The sequence below is a fragment of the Syngnathus scovelli genome, chromosome 8, assembly GCF_024217435.2.
Source record: "Syngnathus scovelli strain Florida chromosome 8, RoL_Ssco_1.2, whole genome shotgun sequence".
Taxonomy (NCBI): Eukaryota; Metazoa; Chordata; class Actinopteri; order Syngnathiformes; family Syngnathidae; genus Syngnathus; species Syngnathus scovelli.
The window spans coordinates 85,100-110,009 of NC_090854.1; the positions used below are offsets into that span (position 1 = coordinate 85,100).

Sequence of the window (24,910 nt, forward strand, 5' to 3'; positions counted from 1 at the left end):
CCCGCCCGGCACATCCGGGAGGCCGTGCGCACGAGCCAAGTGGCCGAAAATAGCCCCCGCCGAGCGGATCGGCTGTTTATAAGCACCGCGGAGGTGGTCGCGGCGCCTCATTCGACTTCGAGCGGCCGGCGAGCTCGCGCACCCGCCCGGCACATCCGGGAGGCCGTGCGCACGAGCCAAGTGGCCGAAAATAGCCCCCGCCGAGCGGATCGGCTGTTTATAAGCACCGCGGAGGTGGTCGCGGCGCCTCATTCGACTTCCAGCGGCCGGCGAGCTCGCGCACCCGCCCGGCATATCCGGGAGGCCGTGCGCACGAGCCAAGTGGCCGAAAATAGCCCCCGCCGAGCGGATCGGCTGTTTATAAGCACCGAGGAGGTGGTCGCGGCGCCTCATTCGACTTCCAGCGGCCGGCGAGCCCGCGCACCCGCCCGGCACATCCGGGAGGCCGTGCGCACGAGCCAAGTGGCCGAAAATAGCCCCCGCCGAGCGGATCGGCTGTTTATAAGCACCGCGGAGGTGGTCGCGGCGCCTCATTCGACTTCCAGCGGCCGGCGAGCTCGCGCACCCGCCCGGCACATCCGGGAGGCCGTGCGCACAAGCCAAGTGGCCGAAAATAGCCCCCGCCGAGCGGATCGGCTGTTTATAAGCACCGCGGAGGTGGTCGCGGCGCCTCATTCGACTTCCAGCGGCCGGCGAGCTCGCGCACCCGCCCGGCACATCCGGGAGGCCGTGCGCACGAGCCAAGTGGCCGAAAATAGCCCCCGCCGAGCGGATCGGCTGTTTATAAGCACCGCGGAGGTGGTCGCGGCGCCTCATTCGACTTCCAGCGGCCGGCGAGCTCGCGCACCCGCCCGGCACATCCGGGAGGCCGTGCGCACGAGCCAAGTGGCCGAAAATAGCCCCCGCCGAGCGGATCGGCTGTTTATAAGCACCGCGGAGGTGGTCGCGGCGCCTCATTCGACTTCCAGCGGCCGGCGAGCTCGCGCACCCGCCCGGCACATCCGGGAGGCCGTGCGCACGAGCCAAGTGGCCGAAAATAGCCCCCGCCGAGCGGATCGGCTGTTTATAAGCACCGCGGAGGTGGTCGCGGCGCCTCATTCGACTTCCAGCGGCCGGCGAGCTCGCGCACCCGCCCGGCACATCCGGGAGGCCGTGCGCACGAGCCAAGTGGCCGAAAATAGCCCCCGCCGAGCGGATCGGCTGTTTATAAGCACCGCGGAGGTGGTCGCGGCGCCTCATTCGACTTCCAGCGGCCGGCGAGCTCGCGCACCCGCCCGGCACATCCGGGAGGCCGTGCGCACGAGCCAAGTGGCCGAAAATAGCCCCCGCCGAGCGGATCGGCTGTTTATAAGCACCGCGGAGGTGGTCGCGGCGCCTCATTCGACTTACAGCGGTCGGCGAGCTCGCGCACCCGCCCGGCACATCCGGGAGGCCGTGCGCACAAGCCAAGTGGCCGAAAATAGCCCCCGCCGAGCGGATCGGCTGTTTATAAGCACCGCGGAGGTGGTCGCGGCGCCTCATTCGACTTCCAGCGGGCGGCGAGCTCGCGCACCCGCCCGGCACATCCGGGAGGCCGTGCGCACGAGCCAAGTGGCCGAAAATAGCCCCCGCCGAGCGGATCGGCTGTTTATAAGCACCGCGGAGGTGGTCACGGCGCCTCATTCGACTTCCAGCGGCCGGCGAGCTCGCGCACCCGCCCGGCACATCCGGGAGGCCGTGCGCACGAGCCAAGTGGCCGAAAATAGCCCCCGCCGAGCGGATCGGCTGTTTATAAGCACCGCGGAGGTGGTCGCGGCGCCTCATTCGACTTCCAGCGGCCGGCGAGCTCGCGCACCCGCCCGGCATATCCGGGAGGCCGTGCGCACGAGCCAAGTGGCCGAAAATAGCCCCCGCCGAGCGGATCGGCTGTTTATAAGCACCGAGGAGGTGGTCGCGGCGCCTCATTCGACTTCCAGCGGCCGGCGAGCCCGCGCACCCGCCCGGCACATCCGGGAGGCCGTGCGCACGAGCCAAGTGGCCGAAAATAGCCCCCGCCGAGCGGATCGGCTGTTTATAAGCACCGCGGAGGTGGTCGCGGCGCCTCATTCGACTTCCAGCGGCCGGCGAGCTCGCGCACCCGCCCGGCACATCCGGGAGGCCGTGCGCACAAGCCAAGTGGCCGAAAATAGCCCCCGCCGAGCGGATCGGCTGTTTATAAGCACCGCGGAGGTGGTCGCGGCGCCTCATTCGACTTCCAGCGGCCGGCGAGCTCGCGCACCCGCCCGGCACATCCGGGAGGCCGTGCGCACGAGCCAAGTGGCCGAAAATAGCCCCCGCCGAGCGGATCGGCTGTTTATAAGCACCGCGGAGGTGGTCGCGGCGCCTCATTCGACTTCCAGCGGCCGGCGAGCTCGCGCACCCGCCCGGCACATCCGGGAGGCCGTGCGCACGAGCCAAGTGGCCGAAAATAGCCCCCGCCGAGCGGATCGGCTGTTTATAAGCACCGCGGAGGTGGTCGCGGCGCCTCATTCGACTTCCAGCGGCCGGCGAGATCGCGCACCCGCCCGGCACATCCGGGAGGCCGTGCGCACGAGCCAAGTGGCCGAAAATAGCCCCCGCCGAGCGGATCGGCTGTTTATAAGCACCGCGGAGGTGGTCGCGGCGCCTCATTCGACTTCCAGCGGCCGGCGAGCTCGCGCACCCGCCCGGCACATCCGGGAGGCCGTGCGCACGAGCCAAGTGGCCGAAAATAGCCCCCGCCGAGCGGATCGGCTGTTTATAAGCACCGCGGAGGTGGTCGCGGCGCCTCATTCGACTTCCGGCGAGCTCGCGCACCCGCCCGGCACATCCGGGAGGCCGTGCGCACGAGCCAAGTGGCCGAAAATAGCCCCCGCCGAGCGGATCGGCTGTTTATAAGCACCGCGGAGGTGGTCGCGGCGCCTCATTCGACTTCCAGCGGCCGGCGAGCTCGCGCACCCGCCCGGCACATCCGGGAGGCCGTGCGCACGAGCCAAGTGGCCGAAAATAGCCCCCGCCGAGCGGATCGGCTGTTTATAAGCACCGCGGAGGTGGTCGCGGCGCCTCATTCGACTTACAGCGGTCGGCGAGCTCGCGCACCCGCCCGGCACATCCGGGAGGCCGTGCGCACGAGCCAAGTGGCCGAAAATAGCCCCCGCCGAGCGGATCGGCTGTTTATAAGCACCGCGGAGGTGGTCGCGGCGCCTCATTCGACTTCCAGCGGCCGGCGAGCTCGCGCACCCGCCCGGCACATCCGGGAGGCCGTGCGCACGAGCCAAGTGGCCGAAAATAGCCCCCGCCGAGCGGATCGGCTGTTTATAAGCACCGCGGAGGTGGTCGCGGCGCCTCATTCGACTTCCAGCGGCCGGCGAGCTCGCGCACCCGCCCGGCACATCCGGGAGGCCGTGCACACGAGCCAAGTGGCCGAAAATAGCCCCCGCCGAGCGGATCGGCTGTTTATAAGCACCGCGGAGGTGGTCGCGGCGCCTCATTCGACTTCCAGCGGCCGGCGAGCTCGCGCACCCGCCCGGCACATCCGGGAGGCCGTGCGCACGAGCCAAGTGGCCGAAAATAGCCCCCGCCGAGCGGATCGGCGGTTTATAAGCACCGCGGAGGTGGTCGCGGCGCCTCATTCGACTTCCAGCGGCCGGCGAGATCGCGCACCCGCCCGGCACATCCGGGAGGCCGTGCGCACGAGCCAAGTGGCCGAAAATAGCCCCCGCCGAGCGGATCGGCTGTTTATAAGCACCGCGGAGGTGGTCGCGGCGCCTCATTCGACTTCCAGCGGCCGGCGAGCTCGCGCACCCGCCCGGCACATCCGGGAGGCCGTGCGCACGAGCCAAGTGGCCGAAAATAGCCCCCGCCGAGCGGATCGGCTGTTTATAAGCACCGCGGAGGTGGTCGCGGCGCCTCATTCGACTTCCGGCGAGCTCGCGCACCCGCCCGGCACATCCGGGAGGCCGTGCGCACGAGCCAAGTGGCCGAAAATAGCCCCCGCCGAGCGGATCGGCTGTTTATAAGCACCGCGGAGGTGGTCGCGGCGCCTCATTCGACTTCCAGCGGCCGGCGAGCTCGCGCACCCGCCCGGCACATCCGGGAGGCCGTGCGCACGAGCCAAGTGGCCGAAAATAGCCCCCGCCGAGCGGATCGGCTGTTTATAAGCACCGCGGAGGTGGTCGCGGCGCCTCATTCGACTTCCAGCGGTCGGCGAGCTCGCGCACCCGCCCGGCACATCCGGGAGGCCGTGCGCACGAGCCAAGTGGCCGAAAATAGCCCCCGCCGAGCGGATCGGCTGTTTATAAGCACCGCGGAGGTGGTCACGGCGCCTCATTCGACTTCCAGCGGCCGGCGAGCTCGCGCACCCGCCCGCCACATCCGGGAGGCCGTGCGCACGAGCCAAGTGGCCGAAAATAGCCCCCGCCGAGCGGATCGGCTGTTTATAAGCACCGCGGAGGTGGTCGCGGCGCCTCATTCGACTTCCAGCGGCCGGCGAGCTCGCGCACCCGCCCGGCACATCCGGGAGGCCGTGCGCACGAGCCAAGTGGCCGAAAATAGCCCCTGCCGAGCGGATCGGCTGTTTATAAGCACCGCGGAGGTGGTCGCGGCGCCTCATTCGACTTCCAGCGGCCAGCGAGCTCGCGCACCCGCCCGGCACATCCGGGAGGCCGTGCGCACGAGCCAAGTGGCCGAAAATAGCCCCCGCCGAGCGGATCGGCTGTTTATAAGCACCGCGGAGGTGGTCGCGGCGCCTCATTCGACTTCCAGCGGCCGGCGAGCTCGCGCACCCGACCGGCACATCCGGGAGGCCGTGCGCACGAGCCAAGTGGCCGAAAATAGCCCCCGCCGAGCGGATCGGCTGTTTATAAGCACCGCGGAGGTGGTCGCGGCGCCTCATTCGACTTCCGGCGGGCGGCGAGCTCGCGCACCCGCCCGGCACATCCGGGAGGCCGTGCGCACGAGCCAAGTGGCCGAAAATAGCCCCGGCCGAGCGGATCGGCTGTTTATAAGCACCGCGGAGGTGGTCGCGGCGCCTCATTCGACTTCCAGCGGCCGGCGAGCTCGCGCACCCGCCCGGCACATCCGGGAGGCCGTGCGCACGAGCCAAGTGGCCGAAAACAGCCCCCGCCGAGCGGATCGGCTGTTTATAAGCACCGCGGAGGTGGTCGCGGCGCCTCATTCGACTTCCAGCGGCCGGCGAGCTCGCGCACCCGCCCGGCACATCCGGGAGGCCGTGCGCACGAGCCAAGTGGCCGAAAATAGCCCCCGCCGAGCGGATCGGCTGTTTATAAGCACCGCGGAGGTGGTCGCGGCGCCTCATTCGACTTCAAGCGGCCGGCGAGCTCGCGCACCCGCCCGGCACATCCGGGAGGCCGTGCGCACGAGCCAAGTGGCCGAAAATAGCCCCCGCCGAGCGGATCGGCTGTTTATAAGCACCGCGGAGGTGGTCGCGGCGCCTCATTCGACTTCCAGCGGCCGGCGAGCTCGCGCACCCGCCCGGCACATCCGGGAGGCCGTGCGCACGAGCCAAGTGGCCGAAAATAGCCCCCGCCGAGCGGATCGGCTGTTTATAAGCACCGCGGAGGTGGTCGCGGCGCCTCATTCGACTTCCAGCGGCCGGCGAGCTCGCGCACCCGCCCGGCATATCCGGGAGGCCGTGCGCACGAGCCAAGTGGCCGAAAATAGCCCCCGCCGAGCGGATCGGCTGTTTATAAGCACCGAGGAGGTGGTCGCGGCGCCTCATTCGACTTCCAGCGGCCGGCGAGCCCGCGCACCCGCCCGGCACATCCGGGAGGCCGTGCGCACGAGCCAAGTGGCCGAAAATAGCCCCCGCCGAGCGGATCGGCTGTTTATAAGCACCGCGGAGGTGGTCGCGGCGCCTCATTCGACTTCCAGCGGCCGGCGAGCTCGCGCACCCGCCCGGCACATCCGGGAGGCCGTGCGCACAAGCCAAGTGGCCGAAAATAGCCCCCGCCGAGCGGATCGGCTGTTTATAAGCACCGCGGAGGTGGTCGCGGCGCCTCATTCGACTTCCAGCGGCCGGCGAGCTCGCGCACCCGCCCGGCACATCCGGGAGGCCGTGCGCACGAGCCAAGTGGCCGAAAATAGCCCCCGCCGAGCGGATCGGCTGTTTATAAGCACCGCGGAGGTGGTCGCGGCGCCTCATTCGACTTCCAGCGGCCGGCGAGCTCGCGCACCCGCCCGGCACATCCGGGAGGCCGTGCGCACGAGCCAAGTGGCCGAAAATAGCCCCCGCCGAGCGGATCGGCTGTTTATAAGCACCGCGGAGGTGGTCGCGGCGCCTCATTCGACTTCCAGCGGCCGGCGAGCTCGCGCACCCGCCCGGCACATCCGGGAGGCCGTGCGCACGAGCCAAGTGGCCGAAAATAGCCCCCGCCGAGCGGATCGGCTGTTTATAAGCACCGCGGAGGTGGTCGCGGCGCCTCATTCGACTTCCAACGGGCTGCGCACTCGCGCACGCCGCCCGGTTCAAATTTTCTAAGTGCAACGCACAATGAGATGCATGAGAAACGGCCTTGGTTACCATCACATTTGAAGCGATGAATACGAAGTTAAATTTTATGACTCGGTGTATAAGTCGAGGTCGATTTTTTTCGGTCGATTTTGGATCGAAAAAGGTCGACCAATACACCGGCAAATACGGTATATATACTTATTATAAATGTAGTATTTATTTATATTGATTTATTGTTTATTTATATATATAAAGGCAGGTCCGCAAAAATATTTCTGACGCGTAGCCGGTCCGTGGCGCAAGAAAGGTTGGGGACCACTAGTCTAAAAGAATCTGGCCGTAACTGGAATAGGGTTCTACGCGAATGCCCAACGGAAAAGTGAAGTGCACAAAACCTGCATTTGGCTGTATCAAAATAAATGTCATGAAAAAGGTAAAAACACTACATGGAAGCGCAATGTGTTGTGCTGGGTTCTTTTACAAGTAAAGACTGCTGCTTTGAGTTCACAGGGAGCCATGCTCTTTATTCACTGTACATAGTCTGTCCTCTAGCGGTAAAAACGTGAACTGCAATGCTATGGCTGTCGCCACACAATGTAGGTTTTAAACTCGTGTTGTAGTTTCAGTGTCGGAGTTCAAACTAGGCTTGCAGTTTCCGAATGCCATTCGTGATGGGTGCTGTAAAAAGTTCTTGGCTTAAACGATTGAAGTGCACATAAGAAAAAAAAAAAAAAAAAAAAAAGCTTACGGTAACTGGTATTCCCAGGCGGTCTCCCATCCAAGTACTAACCAGGCCCGACCCTGCTTAGCCTCCGAGGTCGGACGAGAGCGGGCGCTCTCAGGGTAGTATTGCCGTAAGCCGTGAGACCGCTCAGAATTTTTCATTTTATAGACACAATCGCCCCTGAAACCATGCCAAGCAGCGGCGGGACTTGATGGCTGTGGTAAAAGTTTCCTTTCACAATTGACGTGGGAAAAAAAAAAAAAAAAGGCTTTCAGCACCTGGTATTCCCGGACGGTCACCCTTCCCTTTTGTTTTTTTTTTTGTTTTTTTTTACAACCAGGGCCGAAACAGGCTTTCTTCCAAGGCTTTTGGTGTTTTCTGGAAACATGGCTATCATGAAAAGTTATTGACAGCTTTTTATGCGGTAGCACGAATTTGCCGTTGCGACCTGCATTTTGCTGAATCAAAATAAATGCCTTGAAAAGTTTAAAAACACTTCATGGAAGTCACTTCACTGGTTTCTTTTATATCAAACAAATTGTTTTAGGTTATTCACCTGACATGTTTCGGCGGTTTCTTCCACCTTCATCAGAGTGTCACAGATGTGATGGTGACGCGTCTTTATCAGCTGATGGATCAACATGTCAGGTGAATAACCTAAAACAATTTGTTTGATATAAAAGAAACCAGTGAAGTGATTAAATAAGGAAAAACAAAATGAACTTAGTACAATTACTTCATGGAAGTGTTGTGTTGGGTTCTTTTACAAGTCAAGCCTGCTGCTTTGAGTTCACAGGGAGCCATGCTCACTGTACATAGTCTGCTCTCTAGCGGTAAAAAATTTAACTACAATGCTGTGGATGTCACCACATAATATAGCTTTCAAACTCGTGTTATAGTTTCAATGTCGGAGTTTAAATTAGGCTTGTTGTTTCCGGATGCCATTCGTGATGGGTGTTGTAAAAAATAGCTTCTTAAACGATTGAAGTGCACATAAGAAAAAGAAAAAGCTTACTGCACCTGGTATTCCCAGGCGGTCTCCCATCCAAGTACTAACCAGGCCCGACCCTGCTTAGCTTCCGAGATTGGACGAGATCGGGCGTTCTCAGGGTAGTATGGCCGTAAGCCGTGAGGTGACCCAACATTTTGCATTTTATAGACACAATCGCCCCTGAAACTAGCGAGCGAGCCAATGAAGCCTTCAAAACTGCTTCGGCACATGGAGACCAAGCATCCTGCATTAAAAGACAAACCTTAACCACTTCGGGTTTCATTGTCTCCGATTACGCCTGGATGGGACCGGCTCGTTTCTGAGAAACAAGCTCGGTGCTCCCAATAATTCAACGTAATGGTGACTTTTATTTTTATGTGGTTTATATTTGTTTTTATGCCAGTCGTATCATTTTATTTAATCGTATTTACCGTATTTGCCGGTGTACAGGTCGACTCGGTGTATAAGTCGACCCCCTAAAATTCGACGGAAATTTACGATTTTATGATATATCCTTTGTATAAGTCGAGCTCAATTGTTGCATTATATTAAACTTCAAAATTCAATATGCGAAATTTATTGACGAAATGTGTTCAAATTCTGGGAGGCCGTGCGCATGCTGCTGTTTATAAGCACCGCGGAGGAGATCGCGGCCGGCGAGCTCGCGCACGCCGCCCGGCACCAACGGGAGGCCGGAAATAGCTCCAAGCCGAGCGGATCGGCACTTTATAAGCACCGCGGAGGAGATCGCGGCGCCTCATTGGACTTCCAGCGGCCGGCGAGCTCGCGCACCCGCCCGGCACATCCGGGAGGCCGTGCGCACGAGCCAAGTGGCCGAAAATAGCCCCCGCCGAGCGGATCGGCTGTTTATAAGCACCGCGGAGGTGGTCGCGGCGCCTCATTCGACTTCCAGCGGCCGGCGAGCTCGCGCACCCGCCCGGCACATCCGGGAGGCCGTGCGCACGAGCCAAGTGGCCGAAAATAGCCCCCGCCGAGCGGATCGGCTGTTTATAAGCACCGCGGAGGTGGTCGGGCGCCTCATTCGACTTCCAGCGGCCGGCGAGCTCGCGCACCCGCCCGGCACATCCGGGAGGCCGTGCGCACGAGCCAAGTGGCCGAAAATAGCCCCCGCCGAGCGGATCGGCTGTTTATAAGCACCGCGGAGGTGGTCGCGGCGCCTCATTCGACTTCCAGCGGCCGGCGAGCTCGCGCACCCGCCCGGCACATCCGGGAGGCCGTGCGCACGAGCCAAGTGACCGAAAATAGCCCCCGCCGAGCGGATCGGCTGTTTATAAGCACCGCGGAGGTGGTCGGGCGCCTCATTCGACTTCCAGCGGCCGGCGAGCTCGCGCACCCGCCCGGCACATCCGGGAGGCCGTGCGCACGAGCCAAGTGGCCGAAAATAGCCCCCGCCGAGCGGATCGGCTGTTTATAAGCACCGCGGAGGTGGTCGCGGCGCCTCATTCGACTTCCAGCGGCCGGCGAGCTCGCGCACCCGCCCGGCATATCCGGGAGGCCGTGCGCACGAGCCAAGTGGCCGAAAATAGCCCCCGCCGAGCGGATCGGCTGTTTATAAGCACCGAGGAGGTGGTCGCGGCGCCTCATTCGACTTCCAGCGGCCGGCGAGCCCGCGCACCCGCCCGGCACATCCGGGAGGCCGTGCGCACGAGCCAAGTGGCCGAAAATAGCCCCCGCCGAGCGGATCGGCTGTTTATAAGCACCGCGGAGGTGGTCGCGGCGCCTCATTCGACTTCCAGCGGCCGGCGAGCTCGCGCACCCGCCCGGCACATCCGGGAGGCCGTGCGCACAAGCCAAGTGGCCGAAAATAGCCCCCGCCGAGCGGATCGGCTGTTTATAAGCACCGCGGAGGTGGTCGCGGCGCCTCATTCGACTTCCAGCGGCCGGCGAGCTCGCGCACCCGCCCGGCACATCCGGGAGGCCGTGCGCACGAGCCAAGTGGCCGAAAATAGCCCCCGCCGAGCGGATCGGCTGTTTATAAGCACCGCGGAGGTGGTCGCGGCGCCTCATTCGACTTCCAGCGGCCGGCGAGCTCGCGCACCCGCCCGGCACATCCGGGAGGCCGTGCGCACGAGCCAAGTGGCCGAAAATAGCCCCCGCCGAGCGGATCGGCTGTTTATAAGCACCGCGGAGGTGGTCGCGGCGCCTCATTCGACTTCCAGCGGCCGGCGAGCTCGCGCACCCGCCCGGCACATCCGGGAGGCCGTGCGCACAAGCCAAGTGGCCGAAAATAGCCCCCGCCGAGCGGATCGGCTGTTTATAAGCACCGCGGAGGTGGTCGCGGCGCCTCATTCGACTTCCAGCGGCCGGCGAGCTCGCGCACCCGCCCGGCACATCCGGGAGGCCGTGCGCACGAGCCAAGTGGCCGAAAATAGCCCCCGCCGAGCGGATCGGCTGTTTATAAGCACCGCGGAGGTGTTCGCGGCGCCTCATTCGACTTCCAGCGGCCGGCGAGCTCGCGCACCCGCCCGGCACATCCGGGAGGCTGTGCGCACGAGCCAAGTGGCCGAAAATAGCCCCCGCCGAGCGGATCGGCTGTTTATAAGCACCGCGGAGGTGGTCGCGGCGCCTCATTCGACTTCCAGCGGCCGGCGAGCTCGCGCACCCGCCCGGCACATCCGGGAGGCCGTGCGCACGAGCCAAGTGGCCGAAAATAGCCCCCGCCGAGCGGATCGGCTGTTTATAAGCACCGCGGAGGTGGTCGCGGCGCCTCATTCGACTTCCAGCGGCCGGCGAGATCGCGCACCCGCCCGGCACATCCGGGAGGCCGTGCGCACGAGCCAAGTGGCCGAAAATAGCCCCCGCCGAGCGGATCGGCTGTTTATAAGCACCGCGGAGGTGGTCGCGGCGCCTCATTCGACTTCCAGCGGCCGGCGAGCTCGCGCACCCGCCCGGCACATCCGGGAGGCCGTGCGCACGAGCCAAGTGGCCGAAAATAGCCCCCGCCGAGCGGATCGGCTGTTTATAAGCACCGCGGAGGTGGTCGCGGCGCCTCATTCGACTTCCGGCGAGCTCGCGCACCCGCCCGGCACATCCGGGAGGCCGTGCGCACGAGCCAAGTGGCCGAAAATAGCCCCCGCCGAGCGGATCGGCTGTTTATAAGCACCGCGGAGGTGGTCGCGGCGCCTCATTCGACTTCCAGCGGCCGGCGAGCTCGCGCACCCGCCCGGCACATCCGGGAGGCCGTGCGCACGAGCCAAGTGGCCGAAAATAGCCCCCGCCGAGCGGATCGGCTGTTTATAAGCACCGCGGAGGTGGTCGCGGCGCCTCATTCGACTTACAGCGGTCGGCGAGCTCGCGCACCCGCCCGGCACATCCGGGAGGCCGTGCGCACGAGCCAAGTGGCCGAAAATAGCCCCCGCCTAGCGGATCGGCTGTTTATAAGCACCGCGGAGGTGGTCGCGGCGCCTCATTCGACTTCCAGCGGCCGGCGAGCTCGCGCACCCGCCCGGCACATCCGGGAGGCCGTGCGCACGAGCCAAGTGGCCGAAAATAGCCCCCGCCGAGCGGATCGGCTGTTTATAAGCACCGCGGAGGTGGTCGCGGCGCCTCATTCGACTTCCAGCGGCCGGCGAGCTCGCGCACCCGCCCGGCACATCCGGGAGGCCGTGCACACGAGCCAAGTGGCCGAAAATAGCCCCCGCCGAGCGGATCGGCTGTTTATAAGCACCGCGGAGGTGGTCGCGGCGCCTCATTCGACTTCCAGCGGCCGGCGAGCTCGCGCACCCGCCCGGCACATCCGGGAGGCCGTGCGCACGAGCCAAGTGGCCGAAAATAGCCCCCGCCGAGCGGATCGGCGGTTTATAAGCACCGCGGAGGTGGTCGCGGCGCCTCATTCGACTTCCAGCGGCCGGCGAGATCGCGCACCCGCCCGGCACATCCGGGAGGCCGTGCGCACGAGCCAAGTGGCCGAAAATAGCCCCCGCCGAGCGGATCGGCTGTTTATAAGCACCGCGGAGGTGGTCGCGGCGCCTCATTCGACTTCCAGCGGCCGGCGAGCTCGCGCACCCGCCCGGCACATCCGGGAGGCCGTGCGCACGAGCCAAGTGGCCGAAAATAGCCCCCGCCGAGCGGATCGGCTGTTTATAAGCACCGCGGAGGTGGTCGCGGCGCCTCATTCGACTTCCGGCGAGCTCGCGCACCCGCCCGGCACATCCGGGAGGCCGTGCGCACGAGCCAAGTGGCCGAAAATAGCCCCCGCCGAGCGGATCGGCTGTTTATAAGCACCGCGGAGGTGGTCGCGGCGCCTCATTCGACTTCCAGCGGCCGGCGAGCTCGCGCACCCGCCCGGCACATCCGGGAGGCCGTGCGCACGAGCCAAGTGGCCGAAAATAGCCCCGGCCGAGCGGATCGGCTGTTTATAAGCACCGCGGAGGTGGTCGCGGCGCCTCATTCGACTTCCAGCGGTCGGCGAGCTCGCGCACCCGCCCGGCACATCCGGGAGGCCGTGCGCACGAGCCAAGTGGCCGAAAATAGCCCCCGCCGAGCGGATCGGCTGTTTATAAGCACCGCGGAGGTGGTCGCGGCGCCTCATTCGACTTCCAGCGGCCGGCGAGCCCGCGCACCCGCCCGGCACATCCGGGAGGCCGTGCGCACGAGCCAAGTGGCCGAAAATAGCCCCCGCCGAGCGGATCGGCTGTTTATAAGCACCGCGGAGGTGGTCGCGGCGCCTCATTCGACTTCCAGCGGCCGGCGAGCTCGCGCACCCGCCCGGCACATCCGGGAGGCCGTGCGCACAAGCCAAGTGGCCGAAAATAGCCCCCGCCGAGCGGATCGGCTGTTTATAAGCACCGCGGAGGTGGTCGCGGCGCCTCATTCGACTTCCAGCGGCCGGCGAGCTCGCGCACCCGCCCGGCACATCCGGGAGGCCGTGCGCACGAGCCAAGTGGCCGAAAATAGCCCCCGCCGAGCGGATCGGCTGTTTATAAGCACCGCGGAGGTGGTCGCGGCGCCTCATTCGACTTCCAGCGGCCGGCGAGCTCGCGCACCCGCCCGGCACATCCGGGAGGCCGTGCGCACGAGCCAAGTGGCCGAAAATAGCCCCCGCCGAGCGGATCGGCTGTTTATAAGCACCGCGGAGGTGGTCGCGGCGCCTCATTCGACTTCCAGCGGCCGGCGAGCTCGCGCACCCGCCCGGCACATCCGGGAGGCCGTGCGCACGAGCCAAGTGGCCGAAAATAGCCCCCGCCGAGCGGATCGGCTGTTTATAAGCACCGCGGAGGTGGTCGCGGCGCCTCATTCGACTTCCAGCGGCCGGCGAGCTCGCGCACCCGACCGGCACATCCGGGAGGCCGTGCGCACGAGCCAAGTGGCCGAAAATAGCCCCCGCCGAGCGGATCGGCTGTTTATAAGCACCGCGGAGGTGGTCGCGGCGCCTCATTCGACTTCCGGCGGGCGGCGAGCTCGCGCACCCGCCCGGCACATCCGGGAGGCCGTGCGCACGAGCCAAGTGGCCGAAAATAGCCCCGGCCGAGCGGATCGGCTGTTTATAAGCACCGCGGAGGTGGTCGCGGCGCCTCATTCGACTTCCAGCGGCCGGCGAGCTCGCGCACCCGCCCGGCACATCCGGGAGGCCGTGCGCACGAGCCAAGTGGCCGAAAACAGCCCCCGCCGAGCGGATCGGCTGTTTATAAGCACCGCGGAGGTGGTCGCGGCGCCTCATTCGACTTCCAGCGGCCGGCGAGCTCGCGCACCCGCCCGGCACATCCGGGAGGCCGTGCGCACGAGCCAAGTGGCCGAAAATAGCCCCCGCCGAGCGGATCGGCTGTTTATAAGCACCGCGGAGGTGGTCGCGGCGCCTCATTCGACTTCAAGCGGCCGGCGAGCTCGCGCACCCGCCCGGCACATCCGGGAGGCCGTGCGCACGAGCCAAGTGGCCGAAAATAGCCCCCGCCGAGCGGATCGGCTGTTTATAAGCACCGCGGAGGTGGTCGCGGCGCCTCATTCGACTTCCAGCGGCCGGCGAGCTCGCGCACCCGCCCGGCACATCCGGGAGGCCGTGCGCACGAGCCAAGTGGCCGAAAATAGCCCCCGCCGAGCGGATCGGCTGTTTATAAGCACCGCGGAGGTGGTCGCGGCGCCTCATTCGACTTCCAGCGGCCGGCGAGCTCGCGCACCCGCCCGGCATATCCGGGAGGCCGTGCGCACGAGCCAAGTGGCCGAAAATAGCCCCCGCCGAGCGGATCGGCTGTTTATAAGCACCGAGGAGGTGGTCGCGGCGCCTCATTCGACTTCCAGCGGCCGGCGAGCCCGCGCACCCGCCCGGCACATCCGGGAGGCCGTGCGCACGAGCCAAGTGGCCGAAAATAGCCCCCGCCGAGCGGATCGGCTGTTTATAAGCACCGCGGAGGTGGTCGCGGCGCCTCATTCGACTTCCAGCGGCCGGCGAGCTCGCGCACCCGCCCGGCACATCCGGGAGGCCGTGCGCACAAGCCAAGTGGCCGAAAATAGCCCCCGCCGAGCGGATCGGCTGTTTATAAGCACCGCGGAGGTGGTCGCGGCGCCTCATTCGACTTCCAGCGGCCGGCGAGCTCGCGCACCCGCCCGGCACATCCGGGAGGCCGTGCGCACGAGCCAAGTGGCCGAAAATAGCCCCCGCCGAGCGGATCGGCTGTTTATAAGCACCGCGGAGGTGGTCGCGGCGCCTCATTCGACTTCCAGCGGCCGGCGAGCTCGCGCACCCGCCCGGCACATCCGGGAGGCCGTGCGCACGAGCCAAGTGGCCGAAAATAGCCCCCGCCGAGCGGATCGGCTGTTTATAAGCACCGCGGAGGTGGTCGCGGCGCCTCATTCGACTTCCAGCGGCCGGCGAGCTCGCGCACCCGCCCGGCACATCCGGGAGGCCGTGCGCACGAGCCAAGTGGCCGAAAATAGCCCCCGCCGAGCGGATCGGCTGTTTATAAGCACCGCGGAGGTGGTCGCGGCGCCTCATTCGACTTCCAGCGGCCGGCGAGCTCGCGCACCCGCCCGGCACATCCGGGAGGCCGTGCGCACGAGCCAAGTGGCCGAAAATAGCCCCCGCCGAGCGGATCGGCTGTTTATAAGCACCGCGGAGGTGGTCGCGGCGCCTCATTCGACTTCCAGCGGCCGGCGAGCTCGCGCACCCGCCCGGCACATCCGGGAGGCCGTGCGCACGAGCCAAGTGGCCGAAAATAGCCCCCGCCGAGCGGATCGGCTGTTTATAAGCACCGCGGAGGTGGTCGCGGCGCCTCATTCGACTTCCAACGGGCTGCGCACTCGCGCCCGCCGCCCGGTTCAAATTTTCTAAGTGCAACGCACAATGAGATGCATGAGAAACGGCCTTGGTTACCATCACATTTGAAGCGATGAATACGAAGTTAAATTTTATGACTCGGTGTATAAGTCGAGGTCGATTTTTTTCGGTCGATTTTGGATCGAAAAAGGTCGACCAATACACCGGCAAATACGGTATATATACTTATTATAAATGTAGTATTTATTTATATTGATTTATTGTTTATTTATATATATAAAGGCAGGTCCGCAAAAATATTTCTGACGCGTAGCCGGTCCGTGGCGCAAGAAAGGTTGGGGACCACTAGTCTAAAAGAATCTGGCCGTAACTGGAATAGGGTTCTACGCGAATGCCCAACGGAAAAGTGAAGTGCACAAAACCTGCATTTGGCTGTATCAAAATAAATGTCATGAAAAAGGTAAAAACACTACATGGAAGCGCAATGTGTTGTGCTGGGTTCTTTTACAAGTAAAGACTGCTGCTTTGAGTTCACAGGGAGCCATGCTCTTTATTCACTGTACATAGTCTGTCCTCTAGCGGTAAAAACGTGAACTGCAATGCTATGGCTGTCGCCACACAATGTAGGTTTTAAACTCGTGTTGTAGTTTCAGTGTCGGAGTTCAAACTAGGCTTGCAGTTTCCGAATGCCATTCGTGATGGGTGCTGTAAAAAGTTCTTGGCTTAAACGATTGAAGTGCACATAAGAAAAAAAAAAAAAAAAAAAAAAGCTTACGGTAACTGGTATTCCCAGGCGGTCTCCCATCCAAGTACTAACCAGGCCCGACCCTGCTTAGCCTCCGAGGTCGGACGAGAGCGGGCGCTCTCAGGGTAGTATTGCCGTAAGCCGTGAGACCGCTCAGAATTTTTCATTTTATAGACACAATCGCCCCTGAAACCATGCCAAGCAGCGGCGGGACTTGATGGCTGTGGTAAAAGTTTCCTTTCACAATTGACGTGGGAAAAAAAAAAAAAAAAAGGCTTTCAGCACCTGGTATTCCCGGACGGTCACCCTTCCCTTTTGTTTTTTTTTTTGTTTTTTTTACAACCAGGGCCGAAACAGGCTTTCTTCCAAGGCTTTTGGTGTTTTCTGGAAACATGGCTATCATGAAAAGTTATTGACAGCTTTTTATGCGGTAGCACGAATTTGCCGTTGCGACCTGCATTTTGCTGAATCAAAATAAATGCCTTGAAAAGTTTAAAAACACTTCATGGAAGTCACTTCACTGGTTTCTTTTATATCAAACAAATTGTTTTAGGTTATTCACCTGACATGTTTCGGCGGTTTCTTCCGCCTTCATCAGAGTGTCACAGATGTGATGGTGACGCGTCTTTATCAGCTGATGGATCAACATGTCAGGTGAATAACCTAAAACAATTTGTTTGATATAAAAGAAACCAGTGAAGTGATTAAATAAGGAAAAACAAAATGAACTTAGTACAATTACTTCATGGAAGTGTTGTGTTGGGTTCTTTTACAAGTCAAGCCTGCTGCTTTGAGTTCACAGGGAGCCATGCTCACTGTACATAGTCTGCTCTCTAGCGGTAAAAAATTTAACTACAATGCTGTGGATGTCACCACATAATATAGCTTTCAAACTCGTGTTATAGTTTCAATGTCGGAGTTTAAATTAGGCTTGTTGTTTCCGGATGCCATTCGTGATGGGTGTTGTAAAAAATAGCTTCTTAAACGATTGAAGTGCACATAAGAAAAAGAAAAAGCTTACTGCACCTGGTATTCCCAGGCGGTCTCCCATCCAAGTACTAACCAGGCCCGACCCTGCTTAGCTTCCGAGATTGGACGAGATCGGGCGTTCTCAGGGTAGTATGGCCGTAAGCCGTGAGGTGACCCAACATTTTGCATTTTATAGACACAATCGCCCCTGAAACTAGCGAGCGAGCCAATGAAGCCTTCAAAACTGCTTCGGCACATGGAGACCAAGCATCCTGCATTAAAAGACAAACCTTAACCACTTCGGGTTTCATTGTCTCCGATTACGCCTGGATGGGACCGGCTCGTTTCTGAGAAACAAGCTCGGTGCTCCCAATAATTCAACGTAATGGTGACTTTTATTTTTATGTGGTTTATATTTGTTTTTATGCCAGTCGTATCATTTTATTTAATCGTATTTACCGTATTTGCCGGTGTACAGGTCGACTCGGTGTATAAGTCGACCCCCTAAAATTCGACGGAAATTTACGATTTTATGATATATCCTTTGTATAAGTCGAGCTCAATTGTTGCATTATATTAAACTTCAAAATTCAATATGCGAAATTTATTGACGAAATGTGTTCAAATTCTGGGAGGCCGTGCGCATGCTGCTGTTTATAAGCACCGCGGAGGAGATCGCGGCCGGCGAGCTCGCGCACGCCGCCCGGCACCAACGGGAGGCCGGAAATAGCTCCAAGCCGAGCGGATCGGCACTTTATAAGCACCGCGGAGGAGATTGCGGCGCCTCATTGGACTTCCAGCGGCCGGCGAGCTCGCGCACCCGCCCGGCACATCCGGGAGGCCGTGCGCACGAGCCAAGTGGCCGAAAATAGCCCCCGCCGAGCGGATCGGCTGTTTATAAGCACCGCGGAGGTGGTCGCGGCGCCTCATTCGACTTCCAGCGGCCGGCGAGCTCGCGCACCCGACCGGCACATCCGGGAGGCCGTGCGCACGAGCCAAGTGGCCGAAAATAGCCCCCGCCGAGCGGATCGGCTGTTTATAAGCACCGCGGAGGTGGTCGGGCGCCTCATTCGACTTCCAGCGGCCGGCGAGCTCGCGCACCCGCCCGGCACATCCGGGAGGCCGTGCGCACGAGCCAAGTGGCCGAAAATAGCCCCCGCCGAGCGGATCGGCTGTTTATAAGCACCGCGGAGGTGGTCGCGGCGCCTCATTCGACTTCCAGCGGCCGGCGAGCTCGCGCACCCGCCCGGCACATCCGGGAGGCCGTGCGCACGAGCCAAGTGACCGAAAATAGCCCCCGCCGAGCGGATCGGCTGTTTATAAGCACCGCGGAGGTGGTCGGGCGCCTCATTCGACTTCCAGCGGCCGGCGAGCTCGCGCACCCGCCCGGCACATCCGGGAGGCCGTGCGCACGAGCCAAGTGGCCGAAAATAGCCCCCGCCGAGCGGATCGGCTGTTTATAAGCACCGCGGAGGTGGTCGCGGCGCCTCATTCGACTTCCAGCGGCCGGCGAGCTCGCGCACCCGCCCGGCATATCCGGGAGGCCGTGCGCACGAGCCAAGTGGCCGAAAATAGCCCCCGCCGAGCGGATCGGCTGTTTATAAGCACCGAGGAGGTGGTCGCGGCGCCTCATTCGACTTCCAGCGGCCGGCGAGCCCGCGCACCCGCCCGGCACATCCGGGAGGCCGTGCGCACGAGCCAAGTGGCCGAAAATAGCCCCCGCCGAGCGGATCGGCTGTTTATAAGCACCGCGGAGGTGGTCGCGGCGCCTCATTCGACTTCCAGCGGCCGGCGAGCTCGCGCACCCGCCCGGCACATCCGGGAGGCCGTGCGCACAAGCCAAGTGGCCGAAAATAGCCCCCGCCGAGCGGATCGGCTGTTTATAAGCACCGCGGAGGTGGTCGCGGCGCCTCATTCGACTTCCAGCGGCCGGCGAGCTCGCGCACCCGCCCGGCACATCCGGGAGGCCGTGCGCACGAGCCAAGTGGCCGAAAATAGCCCCCGCCGAGCGGATCGGCTGTTTATAAGCACCGCGGAGGTGGTCGCGGCGCCTCATTCGACTTCCAGCGGCCGGCGAGCTCGCGCACCCGCCCGGCACATCCGGGAGGCCGTGCGCACGAGCCAAGTGGCCGAAAATAGCCCCCGCCGAGCGGATCGGCTGTTTATAAGCACCGCGGAGGTGGTCGCGGCGCCTCATTCGACTTCCAGCGGCCGGCGAGCTCGCGCACCCGCCCGGCACATCCGGGAGGCCGTGCGCACAAGCCAAGTGGCCGAAAATAGCCCCCGCCGAGCGGATCGGCTGTTTATAAGCACCGCGGAGGTGGTCGCGGCGCCTCATTCGACTTCCAGCGGCCGGCGAGCTCGCGCACCCGCCCGGCACATCCGGGAGGCCGTGCGCACGAGCCAAGTGGCCGAAAATAGCCCCCGCCGAGCGGATCGGCTGTTTATAAGCACCGCGGAGGTGTTCGCGGCGCCTCATTCGACTTCCAGCGGCCGGCGAGCTCGCGCACCCGCCCGGCACATCCGGGAGGCTGTGCGCACGAGCCAAGTGGCCGAAAATAGCCCCCGCCGAGCGGATCGGCTGTTTATAAGCACCGCGGAGGTGGTCGCGGCGCCTCATTCGACTTCCAGCGGCCGGCGAGCTCGCGCACCCGCCCGGCACATCCGGGAGGCCGTGCGCACGAGCCAAGTGGCCGAAAATAGCCCCCGCCGAGCGGATCGGCTGTTTATAAGCACCGCGGAGGTGGTCGCGGCGCCTCATTCGACTTCCAGCGGCCGGCGAGATCGCGCACCCGCCCGGCACATCCGGGAGGCCGTGCGCACGAGCCAAGTGGCCGAAAATAGCCCCCGCCGAGCGGATCGGCTGTTTATAAGCACCGCGGAGGTGGTCGCGGCGCCTCATTCGACTTCCAGCGGCCGGCGAGCTCGCGCACCCGCCCGGCACATCCGGGAGGCCGTGCGCACGAGCCAAGTGGCCGAAAATAGCCCCCGCCGAGCGGATCGGCTGTTTATAAGCACCGCGGAGGTGGTCGCGGCGCCTCATTCGACTTCCGGCGAGCTCGCGCACCCGCCCGGCACATCCGGGAGGCCGTGCGCACGAGCCAAGTGGCCGAAAATAGCCCCCGCCGAGCGGATCGGCTGTTTATAAGCACCGCGGAGGTGGTCGCGGCGCCTCATTCGACTTCCAGCGGCCGGCGAGCTCGCGCACCCGCCCGGCACATCCGGGAGGCCGTGCGCACGAGCCAAGTGGCCGAAAATAGCCCCCGCCGAGCGGATCGGCTGTTTATAAGCACCGCGGAGGTGGTCGCGGCGCCTCATTCGACTTACAGCGGTCGGCGAGCTCGCGCACCCGCCCGGCACATCCGGGAGGCCGTGCGCACGAGCCAAGTGGCCGAAAATAGCCCCCGCCGAGCGGATCGGCTGTTTATAAGCACCGCGGAGGTGGTCGCGGCGCCTCATTCGACTTCCAGCGGCCGGCGAGCTCGCGCACCCGCCCGGCACATCCGGGAGGCCGTGCGCACGAGCCAAGTGGCCGAAAATAGCCCCCGCCGAGCGGATCGGCTGTTTATAAGCACCGCGGAGGTGGTCGCGGCGCCTCATTCGACTTCCAGCGGCCGGCGAGCTCGCGCACCCGCCCGGCACATCCGGGAGGCCGTGCACACGAGCCAAGTGGCCGAAAATAGCCCCCGCCGAGCGGATCGGCTGTTTATAAGCACCGCGGAGGTGGTCGCGGCGCCTCATTCGACTTCCAGCGGCCGGCGAGCTCGCGCACCCGCCCGGCACATCCGGGAGGCCGTGCGCACGAGCCAAGTGGCCGAAAATAGCCCCCGCCGAGCGGATCGGCGGTTTATAAGCACCGCGGAGGTGGTCGCGGCGCCTCATTCGACTTCCAGCGGCCGGCGAGATCGCGCACCCGCCCGGCACATCCGGGAGGCCGTGCGCACGAGCCAAGTGGCCGAAAATAGCCCCCGCCGAGCGGATCGGCTGTTTATAAGCACCGCGGAGGTGGTCGCGGCGCCTCATTCGACTTCCAGCGGCCGGCGAGCTCGCGCACCCGCCCGGCACATCCGGGAGGCCGTGCGCACGAGCCAAGTGGCCGAAAATAGCCCCCGCCGAGCGGATCGGCTGTTTATAAGCACCGCGGAGGTGGTCGCGGCGCCTCATTCGACTTCCGGCGAGCTCGCGCACCCGCCCGGCACATCCGGGAGGCCGTGCGCACGAGCCAAGTGGCCGAAAATAGCCCCCGCCGAGCGGATCGGCTGTTTATAAGCACCGCGGAGGTGGTCGCGGCGCCTCATTCGACTTCCAGCGGCCGGCGAGCTCGCGCACCCGCCCGGCACATCCGGGAGGCCGTGCGCACGAGCCAAGTGGCCGAAAATAGCCCCCGCCGAGCGGATCGGCTGTTTATAAGCACCGCGGAGGTGGTCGCGGCGCCTCATTCGACTTCCAGCGGTCGGCGAGCTCGCGCACCCGCCCGGCACATCCGGGAGGCCGTGCGCACGAGCCAAGTGGCCGAAAATAGCCCCCGCCGAGCGGATCGGCTGTTTATAAGCACCGCGGAGGTGGTCGCGGCGCCTCATTCGACTTCCAGCGGCCGGCGAGCCCGCGCACCCGCCCGGCACATCCGGGAGGCCGTGCGCACGAGCCAAGTGGCCGAAAATAGCCCCCGCCGAGCGGATCGGCTGTTTATAAGCACCGCGGAGGTGGTCGCGGCGCCTCATTCGACTTCCAGCGGCCGGCGAGCTCGCGCACCCGCCCGGCACATCCGGGAGGCCGTGCGCACAAGCCAAGTGGCCGAAAATAGCCCCCGCCGAGCGGATCGGCTGTTTATAAGCACCGCGGAGGTGGTCGCGGCGCCTCATTCGACTTCCAGCGGCCGGCGAGCTCGCGCACCCGCCCGGCACATCCGGGAGGCCGTGCGCACGAGCCAAGTGGCCGAAAATAGCCCCCGCCGAGCGGATCGGCTGTTTATAAGCACCGCGGAGGTGGTCGCGGCGCCTCATTCGACTTCCAGCGGCCGGCGAGCTCGCGCACCCGCCCGGCACATCCGGGAGGCCGTGCGCACGAGCCAAGTGGCCGAAAATAGCCCCCGCCGAGCGGATCGGCTGTTTATAAGCACCGCGGAGGTGGTCGCGGCGCCTCATTCGACTTCCAGCGGCCGGCGAGCTCGCGCACCCGCCCGGCACATCCGGGAGGCCGTGCGCACGAGCCAAGTGGCCGAAAATAGCCCCCGCCGAGCGGATCGGCTGTTTATAAGCACCGCGGAGGTGGTCGCGGCGCCTCATTCGACTTCCAGCGGCCGGCGAGCTCGCGCACCCGACCGGCACATCCGGGAGGCCGTGCGCACGAGCCAAGTGGCCGAAAATAGCCCCCGCCGAGCGGATCGGCTGTTTATAAGCACCGCGGAGGTGGTCGCGGCGCCTCATTCGACTTCCGGCGGGCGGCGAGCTCGCGCACCCGCCCGGCACATCCGGGAGGCCGTGCGCACGAGCCAAGTGGCCGAAAATAGCCCCGGCCGAGCGGATCGGCTGTTTATAAGCACCGCGGAGGTGGTCGCGGCGCCTCATTCGACTTCCAGCGGCCGGCGAGCTCGCGCACCCGCCCGGCACATCCGGGAGGCCGTGCGCACGAGCCAAGTGGCCGAAAACAGCCCCCGCCGAGCGGATCGGCTGTTTATAAGCACCGCGGAGGTGGTCGCGGCGCCTCATTCGACTTCCAGCGGCCGGCGAGCTCGCGCACCCGCCCGGCACATCCGGGAGGCCGTGCGCACGAGCCAAGTGGCCGAAAATAGCCCCCGCCGAGCGGATCGGCTGTTTATAAGCACCGCGGAGGTGGTCGCGGCGCCTCATTCGACTTCAAGCGGCCGGCGAGCTCGCGCACCCGCCCGGCACATCCGGGAGGCCGTGCGCACGAGCCAAGTGGCCGAAAATAGCCCCCGCCGAGCGGATCGGCTGTTTATAAGCACCGCGGAGGTGGTCGCGGCGCCTCATTCGACTTCCAGCGGCCGGCGAGCTCGCGCACCCGCCCGGCACATCCGGGAGGCCGTGCGCACGAGCCAAGTGGCCGAAAATAGCCCCCGCCGAGCGGATCGGCTGTTTATAAGCACCGCGGAGGTGGTCGCGGCGCCTCATTCGACTTCCAGCGGCCGGCGAGCTCGCGCACCCGCCCGGCATATCCGGGAGGCCGTGCGCACGAGCCAAGTGGCCGAAAATAGCCCCCGCCGAGCGGATCGGCTGTTTATAAGCACCGAGGAGGTGGTCGCGGCGCCTCATTCGACTTCCAGCGGCCGGCGAGCCCGCGCACCCGCCCGGCACATCCGGGAGGCCGTGCGCACGAGCCAAGTGGCCGAAAATAGCCCCCGCCGAGCGGATCGGCTGTTTATAAGCACCGCGGAGGTGGTCGCGGCGCCTCATTCGACTTCCAGCGGCCGGCGAGCTCGCGCACCCGCCCGGCACATCCGGGAGGCCGTGCGCACAAGCCAAGTGGCCGAAAATAGCCCCCGCCGAGCGGATCGGCTGTTTATAAGCACCGCGGAGGTGGTCGCGGCGCCTCATTCGACTTCCAGCGGCCGGCGAGCTCGCGCACCCGCCCGGCACATCCGGGAGGCCGTGCGCACGAGCCAAGTGGCCGAAAATAGCCCCCGCCGAGCGGATCGGCTGTTTATAAGCACCGCGGAGGTGGTCGCGGCGCCTCATTCGACTTCCAGCGGCCGGCGAGCTCGCGCACCCGCCCGGCACATCCGGGAGGCCGTGCGCACGAGCCAAGTGGCCGAAAATAGCCCCCGCCGAGCGGATCGGCTGTTTATAAGCACCGCGGAGGTGGTCGCGGCGCCTCATTCGACTTCCAGCGGCCGGCGAGCTCGCGCACCCGCCCGGCACATCCGGGAGGCCGTGCGCACGAGCCAAGTGGCCGAAAATAGCCCCCGCCGAGCGGATCGGCTGTTTATAAGCACCGCGGAGGTGGTCGCGGCGCCTCATTCGACTTCCAGCGGCCGGCGAGCTCGCGCACCCGCCCGGCACATCCGGGAGGCCGTGCGCACGAGCCAAGTGGCCGAAAATAGCCCCCGCCGAGCGGATCGGCTGTTTATAAGCACCGCGGAGGTGGTCGCGGCGCCTCATTCGACTTCCAGCGGCCGGCGAGCTCGCGCACCCGCCCGGCACATCCGGGAGGCCGTGCGCACGAGCCAAGTGGCCGAAAATAGCCCCCGCCGAGCGGATCGGCTGTTTATAAGCACCGCGGAGGTGGTCGCGGCGCCTCATTCGACTTCCAACGGGCTGCGCACTCGCGCACGCCGCCCGGTTCAAATTTTCTAAGTGCAACGCACAATGAGATGCATGAGAAACGGCCTTGGTTACCATCACATTTGAAGTGATGAATACGAAGTTAAATTTTATGACTCGGTGTATAAGTCGAGGTCGATTTTTTTCGGTCGATTTTGGATCGAAAAAGGTCGACCAATACACCGGCAAATACGGTATATATACTTATTATAAATGTAGTATTTATTTATATTGATTTATTGTTTATTTATATATATAAAGGCAGGTCCGCAAAAATATTTCTGACGCGTAGCCGGTCCGTGGCGCAAGAAAGGTTGGGGACCACTAGTCTAAAAGAATCTGGCCGTAACTGGAATAGGGTTCTACGCGAATGCCCAACGGAAAAGTGAAGTGCACAAAACCTGCATTTGGCTGTATCAAAATAAATGTCATGAAAAAGGTAAAAACACTACATGGAAGCGCAATGTGTTGTGCTGGGTTCTTTTACAAGTAAAGACTGCT

General features: G+C 63.9%; 2 non-coding genes and 2 pseudogenes across 2 annotated transcripts; all 4 read right to left on the reverse strand.

Moving 5' to 3' along the window:
- Positions 1-7,210: 7,210 nt before the first annotated feature.
- Positions 7,211-7,329, reverse strand: LOC125974354 (5S ribosomal RNA; annotated as a pseudogene).
- Positions 7,330-8,201: 872 nt separating this feature from the next.
- On the reverse strand, positions 8,202-8,320 carry LOC125974265 (5S ribosomal RNA). Its single transcript, XR_007483436.1, has one exon. It is a non-coding gene; the product is annotated as a 5S ribosomal RNA (ribosomal RNA).
- A 7,863-nt stretch (positions 8,321-16,183) lies between these two features.
- LOC125974355 (5S ribosomal RNA) lies at positions 16,184-16,302 on the reverse strand (annotated as a pseudogene).
- Positions 16,303-17,174: 872 nt separating this feature from the next.
- On the reverse strand, positions 17,175-17,293 carry LOC125974266 (5S ribosomal RNA). The gene has a single exon (XR_007483437.1). It is a non-coding gene; the product is annotated as a 5S ribosomal RNA (ribosomal RNA).
- Positions 17,294-24,910: the final 7,617 nt, after the last annotated feature.